At 42.6% G+C, this 14,466-nt stretch overlaps 1 protein-coding gene across 5 annotated transcripts in view; it reads left to right on the plus strand.

Annotated features, from left to right (window-relative positions):
• Window positions 1–4,294: 4,294 nt before the first annotated feature.
• The window catches only part of OSBPL3 (oxysterol binding protein like 3), an 88,061-nt gene continuing 77,889 nt past the window's right edge, over window positions 4,295–14,466 (plus strand). For 4 of the 5 annotated variants that reach the window (XM_039548653.1, XM_039548656.1, XM_039548655.1 and 1 more), the window contains exon 1: window positions 4,295–4,519. The gene's annotated coding sequence lies outside the window, so the exon portion shown is untranslated. Of the gene's footprint in view, window positions 4,520–4,872; window positions 5,035–14,466 lie in introns of those variants that run through there. The other variant, XM_039548654.1, reaches the window with a different exon arrangement.

Genomic DNA, 14,466 nt, shown 5'->3' on the forward strand with positions numbered 1-14,466 from the left:
CTGGGCCCTCACAGTTTCCCTGGAGCAAAGTAAAATAGAGAAATAAAACTCAAATCAACAGCAAGAAAAGTACTCTTAGTACTCATGATGAACGTTGCTATTTGGAATTTAGTGATTGTCAAGTCCACAGACCCTACTGTGGCAGGTAATGCACAAACACACACACTCACAAAAGACAGGGTTCTTGGGGGTCTGCATATTTGGCTTCTGGGTCTTTTTAAAGCAACATATGTTTCATGCCTTCTCTATTTCTTTGATGTGCAGTGGTGCCTTCTAGGACAGATCAGCAGTGTAGTGAAAAGAGGCTGTGAAGCCATGTTATGTTATCATGTCACGTTATGTATGTCATATCACGTTGTGTATATTATGTCATGTTGGCAGGTATACACTATGCATGGTCATGGCAGCCACAGTAAATCTGCGCATCCTTTTGATGTTTGCTGCCTGGTTCATCCTGTCCAGCTTTGTAAATTTTAGACCAGGTCAAACTTCTTTTGACCATTCAGCATAGGAACTCTATTCCTGAGTGCCCAGCTAGTGGATATTCATTCCTTTTCAGTTTTTCACCTTCCCATTTTGACTTACTTCTGGCCACACACCTGCCTTGCCAACATAGAAAGACTATAAGCCTTCCTGCTCTTTCTCTGCCCTCATCTGAATAAGTAAGCAACAATCAATGAAGCAGTTTGTAAGAAGAAAAAGAGTAAAGGGTGCTGTGACAGCAGGTCTGCTTTCCCCCGCAGGTGTAGAGCTCTGATGACCATACAAATGGTAAGGCACAAACAAGATTGCTAAAAGAATTGCAAAAATTGATGAATTTTGCAACAGATACGATATGCGTTTACCTCAGAGGTATCCAGAAGGGCTCCAAAGGGAATTTAAAAAGACTAATTCTAGCTGGGAAGCCAGGAAAGTCATGGAAGAAGACCCAGAAACTATGGTCATGTGAAAAGAGGCCTGGGCAGCCTAGGGAGATCGGCAAGCTTTTAGAAGTACGAGCAAGAAAGTGCCAATAGCTTCCATAATACCAGCCTGGAAGTGCTACAGAACAACAGCAACGTTTGCCAAAGCACTGTCAATGGGATAGAGGCTCCTCAGCGGTGATCAAGAATAACATAGAAGGTACTGGCATAAGGACAGAAATTACATCATGGGGAGGGCTGGTGGAAAGAAGAAAGCTCTCAAGGACAGATTTATTTTTGTGCATGAGGAAAGATGTTTCTGAATTTCAAGATAGATAACTCCTGCCCAGGACTGAAGATATATGTGCATAGTCATCAGAAGACTTAGACAGATGAATCCAATAACTTTGCCATGTGCCCAACTCTTCTGCTGCTCACACCTCAGCCACACGAATACTGATAAATATATCCATCTGCTGTAAATGTAGAAGATCTTCGCAAAACTTCTTTGTCAGTTGTTCAGCTCAAACCACAGGACAAAACCTGTGTCTCATAATGAGCCTTTCTCTTTGTGGAGAAAAACATACGTGGAATGGAAGCTGGCTCACTCACCAGACTAAGATTGCTTAAACATGAAACATCATTGCATGTCTTTGAGTTCAATAGGGAGGCAATAATTATTTTTACCTAATAATTAAAGGAAAAAAAATCAAGCTGGAACTCAAAAGACAATCCCTTTCATTGCACCACTGGAAACATTATTATGAACTGTCTTTACAAAACCACAGGAAAGAGCAAGCTAAAAGGACACACATTTTAGTAGAGTTTTAATTCAGACCATGTAATTTAATTCTGAATTATAACAGATCAAAGGGAAACTGAATTAAAAAAAAAATACCTGTTGGACTATGCGGAATGAAGTTCCTCTTCTTAATAGCTCTGAAAAGATTACTGTGTCATGAGGCTCCATCAATCAGAACAGAAAAGCCAAAGAGCAAGGATGAACTGAAGGTTAAGTGCATGTTGCTGAGGAACACCCCAACCACCTTCCTTTTATGATTATAAACCGGATGAGTTTGTCTTGATGATCTATTAAGAATAAAAACCAGCAATCTATATTCACACAGAGGCTTTCTGCCCATACATTTCCCCCAATGTCTACAACCACCTTGTATTTTGCCATCTCAGTTAATGAACTGTCACTATTTCTCTGTGTGTTGCTTTTCTAACAGAAAGAATGATCTTACTCTCAAAAGGCTGGTTATTAATTTATTTCTAAACTTTTCTTTAGCACAGGAAAAGAGACTACTCCAATATTTCTTCATTGTTTCTGTTTGACAGAAGGGAAGAACAAAAGGAAAGGAATCAAAGCCCTAAATCTGTAAGAAGATCAAACTCCTTCCTCATGTAACTCGGGTGAAATAATGTAATATAGCCCATGGATGTGCCTAGACCATGTTTTTTACACAGGAACAGTAGAAGTCCTAAATATTTCAGGAATCTCAAATAGGGCAGTGTCTATACAACAGGGCTCAAGATGGAGATTTTGGTCTGGAAGAGAATTTTATTTTTGCAGTGTTTGTATCTTTTTTATTGCCGGGCCTGGAGATTGTACATCTTCAGGGAGACACATAGTCACTTTCTAAATTAAGAGGTGGTCTGTGTTTGGTTTCAGTGGAAGTTGGAACAGGCCACATGTGCATAGGAAACATGCTGTTACCTAACAATGTGCTATTACCTCATGTGAACACCAGAAAGGTCTACCATTGACATATTCCAGTTGTCTAATTTTTCCTTAACTGATTTGCTGCTGCAGGCTGTTTGGTGCCTTTAGGTCAAAAATTGTGCTCTTTAAAATGACAGGGACTGCTAATTTTGTCCTAAAACCTGGATTTATAAAATCAAACTTTTATAGAATCTGAAAGCCAAGGAATTGTTATATGCTATTGTTAAACTCCACTTGTTTGCAAACTGATATATACCCTCTGGCAATGCCTGAATTCCCATACAGCAGTGACTTGGAGCTACATTAAACAATATAATGATAACTAAAACTACTTCTGTTGCTTTTCATTGACTTTGATGCTTGATGCTGACTAAAAAGTCATTGCTTGAGTTTTCATTGTGTAGGCAGCATCTCCTCAAGATATCATCAGGCTGTATAGCTACAACCAACAGCAGAGGCATCAGAAGTCCTCCCTGCTGTAGCATCACATAGGCCAGCTCTGAAAGTAGCTTTCAGGGTGTTTGAGTCACTCTGCTGCTGATGGTTTGCAAAGCCTACAATGGAATAGTGTTCTTACTAACCGTGATATTCTGTGGCCTCTCTTGTGCCCTTACAAGGTTTCGTTCAAAGTGCAGTGTACTACTGTGCTCCTGGGTTATGCTACCTCGAGCTCCAAACCGTGAATACCATTCCTAACTTTTGGGATGTCACTTAAGCTTGCTTTTCCAAATGCATCTGCTCTTTTTTAATGCTGTATGAATGGTATACATGAAGAAAAGGGTTTCTGTTTCCCTCCCGTCGAGAAAAACACCGAGTTCTGAATGGAATTGAGAAGCAGCTGATCAGTTTTGGGCATATGAGTTTGAGTAAAGAAACCGGGTTGGTTCTTCCCGCTCCCCTCCGATTCTCCTAAATGTGGATTAAATCGCGCTTTGTAAGTAAACACGGTGTGAATTGTGTGCCAGGTCACACCCCGTCTACCTCCTCGCAAGCAGTAACAATTTCTGAAAGATTTAGCGCACACATTCAGGGTTCATGGAAGCCGTCCAGCGTGCTTCTAACGGCTTGGATTTAACTTGTCATTCAAGTTGTTTATTTTTAAATAAGGTCCACAGGAACACGATAATTTTAGGATGCCGGTGCGGGGTGGGGGTAGGGGGGGAAGGCGGGGAGGGGTGGTTCTCCCACGGAGGAGCTCTTCCCGAGGCGGATGGCGAGGACGGGCGCGGGAAGCGCTCCTCGTGAGCGGGAAGTGATGCCCTCAGGCTGCTATGGATGCGGCGATCCCCCGACAAACCCTCTCCGCCGGCGCCCGCTCGCACTTCGCCCCTGCGGCGCGGGAAGCCGCGCCCTCGGGACCAGGCGGCTCAGGGAGCCATCGCTCCCGAGGCTCCCTCAGGGCCGCTGCAGGATTAGCTCCGCGCCTGCCCTGCCCTGCCGTGCCCGCAGTCCGCCCTGCCCCAACCGCTTAAGGCCGGCTCGGGGGCTCAGCTCCGGCTTAGCCCGGGGCTCCTGTCCCCGCGTCCCCTCGGGGACCGCTCCCCACCTGTCCGGGGCGCTGCCCGTGACGTCATGGAAACACCCCTTCCCCCGCCCCGGCGGCCGGGAGGCGGGCGGCAGCGGCGGCTCCGGGCGGCGGCGGGGCGGGGGCAGCGGAGGCTCCTCCCGTTGGCCGGCGCGGCCGTCAGTCGAGCGCGGCGGTCCCGGCGCCGGTCCCGCTCGTGGGTGCTCCCCGGCAGCCCGAGCGAGCACTGCGCCCGGACCGGCCCTTTATGCTGGCGGCTGTTGCTCCTGCCAGACTCCTTCCTCCCTCCCTCGCTCCTGCCTGCGGGGCGCCGCTGCCCGGGAGCCATGGCGGGGGCGCCCGGCGGGCCGTAGGTGTGGAGCTCAGGTGGGTGTCCGCTCTAGGGACGGGACGGGACGGGACGGGACGGGGCGGGGCGGGACGGGGCGGGGCGGGCTGGCGGGGCTCAGCCTGGCGGGGCTGGCGGCGGTGGCCGCTGCCCTCGCTGGAGCGCGGCGGAGGGCCGGGGGTCCGCGGGACGGGCCGGGCCGGGGGGCGGCAGCCGGCGAACTCGGCACGCGAGAAAAGTGGCGTTTTGGCGCCCAGAAAGCGCCTTTCTCGCCCGACTGGCAGCGAGGGCGCCCACGGGTGCCGGCCGGGGCGCGGGCGGGCGGGCGGGCGGCTGCTGCCGGTGCAGCGCCTTATCCCGCCTGCCCCACGGAGTCCCCTCCAGCCTCCTCCTGCGGCCCTCGGGGTCCCCGGCCGCGCTGTCACAGCCCCTCGGGGCTGTTCCGGAGAGACCGCCAACTTAAGACACCTTCCCTGCCCTGGGAGGGTGCCGCTGAGGGGTTTATTTGACTCCCGGTGCGCTCCATGTGGCTCCGAGACGGAGCGAATTCCAGGTGAGCTGTGACACACCGGGCAGCCGCTGCCTCGGGCGGGGGCTGGAGCAGCTCTCGCCGCTGCTGCGGGCTCTGGGGAATCGCCCGGCAGCTGGCTGGCTGTGAAATGAAACTTCAGAAATCTTGGGCGTGTTTGCAAAGCCGTTGATCTCTGCTGAATCTGTGGTTCTCTGTGCTCTTGTAAAATAAAGATGAAAAAAAAGTCACCATTATTATTATTTTTACTTCTTGCTTTTATCTTTAAGAAAATAGGTTAATTAAACCCAGCTTGTTTCCAGGTTGATTTAATTTCCATTTGAGGACCAATTAGGCAATATGAGCTTTAAAATACTCTTACTATTTGAAAACTGTTTGGTGTAAAGTTTAGTGGCAGTGAAGTACTCTTCACTGATACTGTTTTATTTTTACTAGGAGGATATCTGGACTAGGTAGAGAAAAGGGCATTTAATAAATGTAAGGTAATTTTCTGCCTTATGTTTTTGTCCTAGGCCGCTAATGATGGTAACAATGTTCTTCTCTCTGTTTTCTTGAGAAGGGACAAAGGGAACAGTTGCTTCATCCCTTGACTTTCATCGATTAATCATAGAGTTCCGAGTGTTTAACTCATAGAGTTCAGAGTGTTTCACTCCACTTAATTTCAACAGAGCTTGTAAGTCCGGTTTGGGTATTTAAAGCGTGTGTTTTCATGGATATTTTCTGTAAAGCCATGGGTAGCAAGAGTCTTAATTTCCATGAGCTTTGTTTTTTGTTGTTTAAAATTTTTTTAAAAATATATCTTTAAATAATACTCCCCAGTCTGCACTCCCAATAGATTAAGCTAACTAGTTTTCCTTTGTGGCTCCTATCTGTTTTCAAAACAACAGCATTCACAAGTCTTGATTCTCTTTCTCTTTACTCTCATGTTGCCTTTCCCACACATTGCATTAGGCCCACTTATGTCCTCTCTCTTGTAATTTTATATAGTATCTGGGTTTGTGTGCAGGAAAGGTGGGAGGGGACTTTTAGGTGTTGGAGATGTTCTCTGTGTGTGCACTGAACAGTTGTGGTTGTGCTGAAATTATTAGTGTGTTCACCAAGGACAGGAAATGATGGTAAGACTCAGCTGTAGTCTGCCTGTTGCAACACTCTGTGTGTGGCTAGGTCATCCACTGTTGCACATGTGTGTACACTGTATTTTATGCAAAAGCCTTATTTGGTTTTTTTTAAGTAGATGTGTGTACATTGTTGTAAAGAATTGGGTCTTGTTCAAACCACATCTATTATAAACAGATGCTTAATTCAGTCAGCTTAATTCCCGCATTTGTTGCATTCTCTACATCTTGTTACATACTGAGGAGAAAACAGTCAAATGCGGCATTTCCTGGACCTTATGGTTTCTGATTGTAAAACTTAGTTTTCAGTTCCTACAAATGGTGCTCTTAGCTACCAAATGAGAAAACCCTCTCTAAAGAAAAGTTAATTCCGATCTAAAGTGCTAATATATTTTAGGTTTAAATTGGATTTGCTGCAAAGTGCACTTCAAAACCATGCAGTGATGAACAAGGCAGCAGAATGAGTATGTTAGTGTGCATGGAGTACTTTAACATGTCAGAAGCAGTGTAGTATCTGTATCAGCATATTTTAATCTTACTAAATTTAATCTACTTTGGTTCAGTTAAGATTTGACTTACCAAAGTAGCAAAGCTTTGCTGGTAAAAGGCTGGGGTATAGATACTATGATACACCACTACTAAGGTACCAAAGAAACTTCTAGGAGAATCTAACTGCTTTTTTTTCTGTATTAAGTTTCAGATAACAGGATGCAGATACACTGAGATCTGACAAACAACTCTCTAGACCGGGACTAATATGCTACCAAATTTACCCTGCTCTGCTCTTTGAGATGCTGGATTTGCATGTCTGTCTTCTGCATTAGTGATTATGTTCAAACATTTTACTTTGGGGGGCAGACACTGTTTTTAGGTTCCTGCAGCTGTCACTTGTGCTATATCCTTGAATACTGTGCCTTGAAATACATATTTTTTTACTTTAGTTTCTCATTTATCTGAATGACCCAGAGGTTTTGTGTAATTTATAGTTCTGTCCTGTTGTGGATACTTGACTTTATTCTGCTAACATAAAATGTATCTCCTCCATGTTAATGTCTAATTACCTTAGAGAAGTTTTCTGTCTGCCTTCAAGGCTGAGTGATGTGGGTGTTAATGCTAATGACTATGATAGCCTAGGTAAAGTTGTAGGCATAATAGCTAAGAAAAGCACAGCTCTGGGTCTATACCCTGGGAGGCAGGATATCTGTAACTTCTTCTCCTTTCTATCTGTTTTAGCTTGTTACTCATGCGGAGTTCTTGAAGATGCTTGTGGCTTTCACATATGGTATATGTTCAGAAATAGATTCTATTATATATGAAGTTATGACATGAATGAGCAGCGTTGGGGTTTTGGAGCTCTGTCAGCATGAAGCTCAGGCACATTGTTGCAAGTCACTTTAAACATTTGAAAATAAAGTTGAGGACAGCCTCAGCTGCGGAAGAAAACAGATCTTGAACAAATTCTTTCTGATTTTCTGTATTCAGCTGTTGCAAACTGAGAATTATTAAATGATCAGAGCTGTTGTGGCTGCTGGATTTGTTTGTTTGGGGCTTTTTGTTTTGTTTTGCTTTTTCTAAAATACAAATTCAGCTAAAAGCAGTGAGGACTCTAGAAATGGTAGCTGAAACCGAGAAATGTACTTGGCCATTGCAGCTCAGCCTCTACTGTCCTGCCTGTCTGGTGTGCCTGACTCAGTGCAAGCTCCTTAGGGTAGAAGTCACGTGTTGGTGTGTGCCACTGAGCACAGCAGAGCCTAATCCTATTTCAGTGTCTGGGCACTCCATGATGTTAACCATGAAATTAAAGAAATAGAGTTGAGCTGCTTTCAATCTGGCAGATGCCGAGCAGTTTTTGTAATGTCTGTTTGGTAGTGATTCTCAGTCTTTGGATGCAGGCTATTCTAGACACACCTCTTGAATAGTTTTCTGTAGAAAATATGTACCGATAAGCAAGACTTGACAGGAATCTCTGTTATGTGCAACAGGAGGAGCAAATAGGAGAGAGAACTGACTTTCACTGACCTCTAAGCCCCAAGCTGAAGTAGTGCATTGAGAGTTGCTATGTGCATCTAGCTCTTAGAGATATCTCTAAACTAAATAATTGTATATCTGGCTGTGAGACAGACATCCTGACATAAAGATAGTGGCTGCCTAATAGCATCTGGTAAGTCACAGGAGGAAGGCTGCAGATAGGATGCTTTATGTGTCTCTGTTGTTTTCCAAATTTGTAACAGTTTAGACCGAATGTGAAAACTCTTCGTTTGAAGTCATTGAAAAGCATGCTAGGCTAGCTCTACATTCCTTGTCCAGCCATAAGGTGTGTATATGTCTGTCGTTTTTGACTTCTTGCTTTCAAGTTCAGTTGTTAAACTACAAGTACTTGAACTGAACGTTTCCCCTCTAGTCTTTAAGTTGTGGGGGTTTGATGCCTGATTCATTTTAGGTTGGCAAACACAGCTGCTGCCATGTCAACACTTAATTATTTCCTTCTGCATGTTTTCTTTGGCACTTATGTTACCATGGGTGTGCAAACAAGTCTCCCTTTCCTCTGCTTTCCAATGTAATGCATAGATTGAGAATTAAGATTTTTCTTTTGACTCATCTTTACACGTTAGCAACTTTTTAAGTCGTCTTCAGATTTTTCCTGTGTGCTGGTTGTACTTAAACCTTAAAAAAAATCACAGCAAGACCATGGTAATATGTGGTGCTACAGTTGTCATGCAGCACTTTTATGTAATTGCTGTGCAGTAACAATACAGAGTAGTAAAGGTGAGAAACTCATCCTTTTTTGTAAGTGTTTCTAAGTATTCTGTGTTTACTGTAGTGATATCTTTTGAATTTCTTTTATAATTTTGAATTTTTTTTATTATCATTAGGAAAAAAAAGTAGTTTGAGACTTTCTGGCCATTCTGATGAATGTTTTCAGGGTAGAAATTGCAAAGATTTCCCTTACTGAATGCAGTCATACTTTTCTCCCATCTTAATTCCAGCCAGTTCTGTTATTATGGCTCATGATGATACTGCAAAGAGTGTTATCACAACTGTAATCTCCTATCTCTTGTGCCAGTCACTTAGGTCACTTTTAGGTCACTTCTCTCTTATCTGATGCTACTTATTCTCATAATTCTGGAGGCTTTTCCTAGTCACAGTGTACACATTTTTTACTGTTCCAGTTTTAGTCTGTTCCACTTTCATATAGTTGTTGGTGAAAAGGAATGAAGCTCCTGGTGTTAATGGTTCTGATAAGGAGCAGCTGTGTGGATATACTCCATTTGCTTCACATGTATACTCTGCCCAGAGAGTAGCTGAAACCCCTGAAGAGACAATTTCTGAACAGCCTGGCAATCAGCAAAAGAACCATGTGTGCGGGACACTTTATCCTTCTCGGTGCACAAGCCCATCTGTGTCACTGTTAATTCTGCTTGTTACAGAAGGTTAAGTCCTGCCCTTCAAGTTTTCATGTGAGTAGAGTAGGATGTAGGTCTCTGGTACTACTTTCTTCCATCTTGCTGGTCACGCATGTTAAAAACGTTTTGTTGCAATGTCTCCCTCTTCTCCAAGATAATTGCTTTGTCAGTGTGCCTAGAAAAATAGCCTTGGGGAGGGATAGAGTTACTTCATGCTCATAGTTGCTGAAGTGAAATGTACAGTTCTTATTTTTACAGAACTACTTCTGTCCTGTCTGCAGTGACAACATATGATTTTGAGACCAGTCTTGCTAAGTGTTACTGTCAAAAAGGTTCTGGTGCTACCTCAGGCTGTGAGCCATAACTGTGGCATCTGCCCTGAATATGATGTGGAATGCATCTTGCTCATACTGGCAGCTGAGACTACATTTGCTGTAACTGTGCTGCCAGAAAAGAAGTTTGTTTAATAGTCTGATAAAGGACTGTATTCTGAAGGAGAGTGAATGATTCTATTATTTTTCAGTGCCTCTTGCTTGTGACAAATACAGGTGCTGAGATTTCCGACACAAAACTCTGACAGCATAAAATCTGAATTTAAGAGCAATTTATGATGGCAGGAAGGAAGTTTCACTATGAATGTGATTCAGTCCCTGACAGTCTCGTATACCTTAAAAAAAGAAACAGCAAGTGTCTGTTAATCTTCTGTGGTAGTGCTTGACTGATTTAGAATAACAATGTGTAAATCATCAGTAGCAACAGTGATCCTGAAGACAGGCGAGTGATTATTGTCTGTGTATTTGGGAGCAGATGAAGCGAGCTCCAAAGGATGTGGGCTACTGACTCTCTGCTAGTTTAGGATGACTGCGGTTGGGAGTTTGTGGTGGCTTTCTCAGGTTCACTCCCTGATACCTTGCTGCTTGCCAAAGGAAGGCAGGCTGGTACTTGCTGAGAGATGCCTTTCTGCAATTTGGTAGCTGTGTGGGATTTTCCCCCTCAGCTGGATGTATCTGTGCTTGTGCAGCATAGAGACACGTGAGCTCTCATTTCATGGGAACTGTGCAGCCATTTAGGTAGCAGGTCCACCTTTTTAGCAATGACTTCACCACCTCAAAAAGAAGGTAGGCCACCTTGAATGCATTTGGGGCTCCTATTTGGAGCTGACATTTTTGCTAAAAGATTGAAGGTGTTTGCTTTTTAAATAAACAATATTGGAATAAAGAAACAAAAAAAAAAAAAAAAAGAGAAGGTGTTAAGACTATGCCTGAAGAGAAGACTTCTCCCTAACTTTTTGTTTTGCTAATAATAATTGATAGGACTCTGTGGTCTTCCCTGGAAACTTGTCAGAACTCCATTTTACTTGCTGTTACTGTTAAATAGGGTTAGCTGAATCACTCAGAACAGCCATGTTTAGTTTCCTTAAAAGATAACATTCTGATAATGGTTTTGTCACTTGTTAAGATGTGAGAGGACCAGAGAGAATGGTCACTGGAACAGGGGAGGTTCCATCTGAATATCAGAAAGTTTTTCTTTCACTGGGAGGGTGAATGAGCACTGGCACAGGTTGCCCAGAGAAGATGGGGTCTCCCTCCTTGGAGATACTCAAAAGCTGTCTGGATGTGGTCCTGGGTGACCTGTTCCAGGCGATTCTGCTTGTGTGGGGGGATTGAACCCGATGCCCTCCAACTGGGGGGGTCCCTTCCAACTTGAACCATTCTGAGATAATTTTACTAGGGTATTTTTAAGTGTAGCGTAGTGCAGTTCTGCTCTTCAAAATCTTAGATGAGCAAATTAATTTTGAAAAGCCAGACAGAGTCTTGGTATTTCTGGTCTTGCCTGGGCCTCAATGAAGTTAATAAGTAACCTTGTGGTTGGGATACCGGTCCTCTCTCTTCCAACAGGGTGCAACCATTGTTGGAGTAGGCTTCCTGTGGAGGGTTGGTGGTGTCTGTCTGAGAGAATTTGAGTTTTGGAAAGGACTAGAACTACCGGGGTGTTCTAATTTGCTTGACACTGAAGTTGAATAATGGCAATATGTATATGAAGAGAGGAGAATCTGGGCTAGATCTTGTCCTGTTATTGAACTCTAGTAACAACCATGTTAGGAAAGACAAGTTAATATTTCTTGTTTGCTTTCTGATTAAGGTCAAACAATGGAAGGAAAAGAGTTTAGGTGTTGGTCTACAGGACTCTGTCATGTCTTGGCAAGAAAGATACTGGTTTTTAAGATGTGAATTCAGTGGGTGTGGTCTTACTAGTGCCAACAAATACTGTTAAGTGAATAGAATGATGGACAACAAAGGTGTATCATGGAGCTGTTTGCCTAGGCAGAGAAGGCAGCCAGCTTGGTTTAGATTCCAGGAAAATTTCTGTGCCGAAAATATCCAGCTGAAGTATTGTGACTGATTCTTGTCTTCCTTAACTGAATGGTACTGATATTGTTTTACTGAGTGACCTAACTAGGAAGTTAACAATTCATATTTCTTACACTACTGCCACAGCTGCTGAAATTCAGGAAGTATAAAACACATTCATTCTTTCCTGTTGTTTAAAAAAAAAAAGTTGTATCAGTGAGTTCAGTCGCAGATTTCTTATTGTCTTTCAAACCCACTAATTTCAACTGTAAGACCAGAAGCACTCAAAATTAGAACTTTATAAACCTTAGTTTTATAGGGCTCACTTACTAAATATCTTCCAGTGCTTAGATAATATAAAATTGGTGAGGGAGGAGAACTTGCCGAGGTAGGGAAGTGCTTCTGTGCATAAAGTCAGTTCTTGTCTTTTAGCTGATACCCAGTTTGTTTTGTTAAAACAAGCTTTTTTAACATCCTATTTCTTAGAATAAGAATACAAATGCATAGCTGAAATAATGCTTTTTCACTCACTGAATAAATAGGGAACTTCGTTTCAGATTCAGAGATAAGAGGTTAGAATTTTCCACAGGATGGCTGAATCATAAGTCTTCTTTCCACACACATGGACGCAATTTTATGGCTTATTTTCCTATGTATAATACTATATTGTACTTTACTACTAGAAGTTCAGCAGGATCAACACTTGCACTTGAAAATCAACAGCACAGCCATTGCCAGGCTAGCACTTTTGCTGACACCTGCTGTTTGTTTGCTTGTTTTTGAAAGAAGAAAAAAAAATTAATGGCAGGCTTTGACAAAAATGGTATATTTGATAAGTGTGGTTTATAAATTCTTTTTTTTCTTTATTGCTGGAACACTTAAGTATTCAATATCACTCTCTTCTGCTATGTCATGTGCATTCAGCTGTTGGTGTACTGAAGATCCCTTGCAGGTAATACTACATTTTAAAAGATCAGATTTCAGGTAATGGGACACCATTGAGTATTTTTAAATGCATACAAGTAATTGTTTTCACCAGAAAAAGTTTAATAATCTGCTTTTAGTCCTAGTTGATTACTTTAATAAGCTGAGCAAGGAAAATGCAACTTCCCATTTCTTTCTGTCTGTATTGTCAGCCATCTCTATTTTTAAAGAAGTGGTTTTCTTAATTTCGTAGTAATTAGGTGGTAGAACAGTGGCTGTATTTCAGTGACATCAAGTCACTGTTCTCACTTTGGGAAAGGTTTGTGGTCATAACAGCTTCCTAGTTGAAGAGGCTTGGGGAATCTTGGTTTCTGGGGCACAGCTCAGCATTTGAAAACATTGGTGTTTTCCTAACTGTGGATGTTGACATTCCAGGCATGATAGTTCTCATTGAACCACCAAGCACTCCTTGTCAAGCGAGTTCGCATTATTTACTTTAATATGACTAGAATGCATGGTTAGCATAAACAGGCCCTTCTGTTGAGGGCAGGATGAGAGTTGTTTGCTTCTGGCTTGCTCAAATTTAAATAGTAGTCCAGTCTCCAGAGTCCTTCTACAAAAGGATCATCTTTGCTTGCTGTTAAGTGAATTTTATGTTAAAAAAAAAAAGTTTGTCTCTTGACTGGTAGAAAGGTGCAATGCCTATCTCACTGTGGCCTGTGTCCCAGCACTCACATCTTGCAGAACTAGAATTCTTGAGGGATTTTCTTTCTAAATATCATTGCTCAACATTCTGCAAGTGCATTGCAACTTGATCTGCCTTGTGATGGCTTACTTAAGAAGAGAGATGGTATAGGCTGTGCATTTGTTGTACATTAATTTATTGATAAAATTGTATCTTCTTTATTAGCCCAGCATAATGCACTTAGAGCTGAGAGGAAGGGTGATATTTGGTAATGGAACTAGGGATGAAGGGCTGGAAAACAGGATTTTGTATTTTTTTCTCATCTATTAATGTACAAAACTTAAATTCTTCTCTTTTTATTCTGATTTACCAAACTGTTTTTTTACTTCCTTGTGGGTTTTCTTGGCCCTTGAAAATCATGAGGGTGTTTTGAGTAAATACAGCCAAGTCAGCTTATGAAGCTGTTTTGCCCAGTCTGTGAATGCCACTGACACATTTGCATGCAAAAATGCTTTGTGAAATGTAGGAGGAGTGCAAACAAAAATTGCAAGGCATAGATGGGTTAGATTTGTGCTCGGATTGACTTTGAAGAAGGGAATTGTTCTGATCTCCTACTTCCTCCTTGCACTGAGTTTCTGAAGTGCTTGTTTCTCTGTGTCTGAGTTCTAGAGCTCTGGGGACTGTAGCTGTCTTTGGAAAGGCAAGGACATGCAAAGCATTGACATCAAATCAAGAAGAAAATATGTGTAACTTTCATTGTCAAAACTGATGTAATTGAAGTTACCTATGGTAGCCTAAACTAAATGCTGAAAAGTACCATTTCTTCGATCTGCCCCTTTTAAAAATTACAGTCCTTAAAAAAAACCCATAAAGACACACAAACTTTGCACAGAAGAAATACATGTAAGCAAGTAAAGCTTAAGTAATTTCTTTTTATTAATGGAAACCTAAGAGTATTAAGGCAAGGTCAGTTTGCA

The sequence above is a fragment of the Corvus cornix genome, chromosome 2, assembly GCF_000738735.6.
Source record: "Corvus cornix cornix isolate S_Up_H32 chromosome 2, ASM73873v5, whole genome shotgun sequence".
NCBI lineage: Eukaryota > Metazoa > Chordata > Aves > Passeriformes > Corvidae > Corvus > Corvus cornix.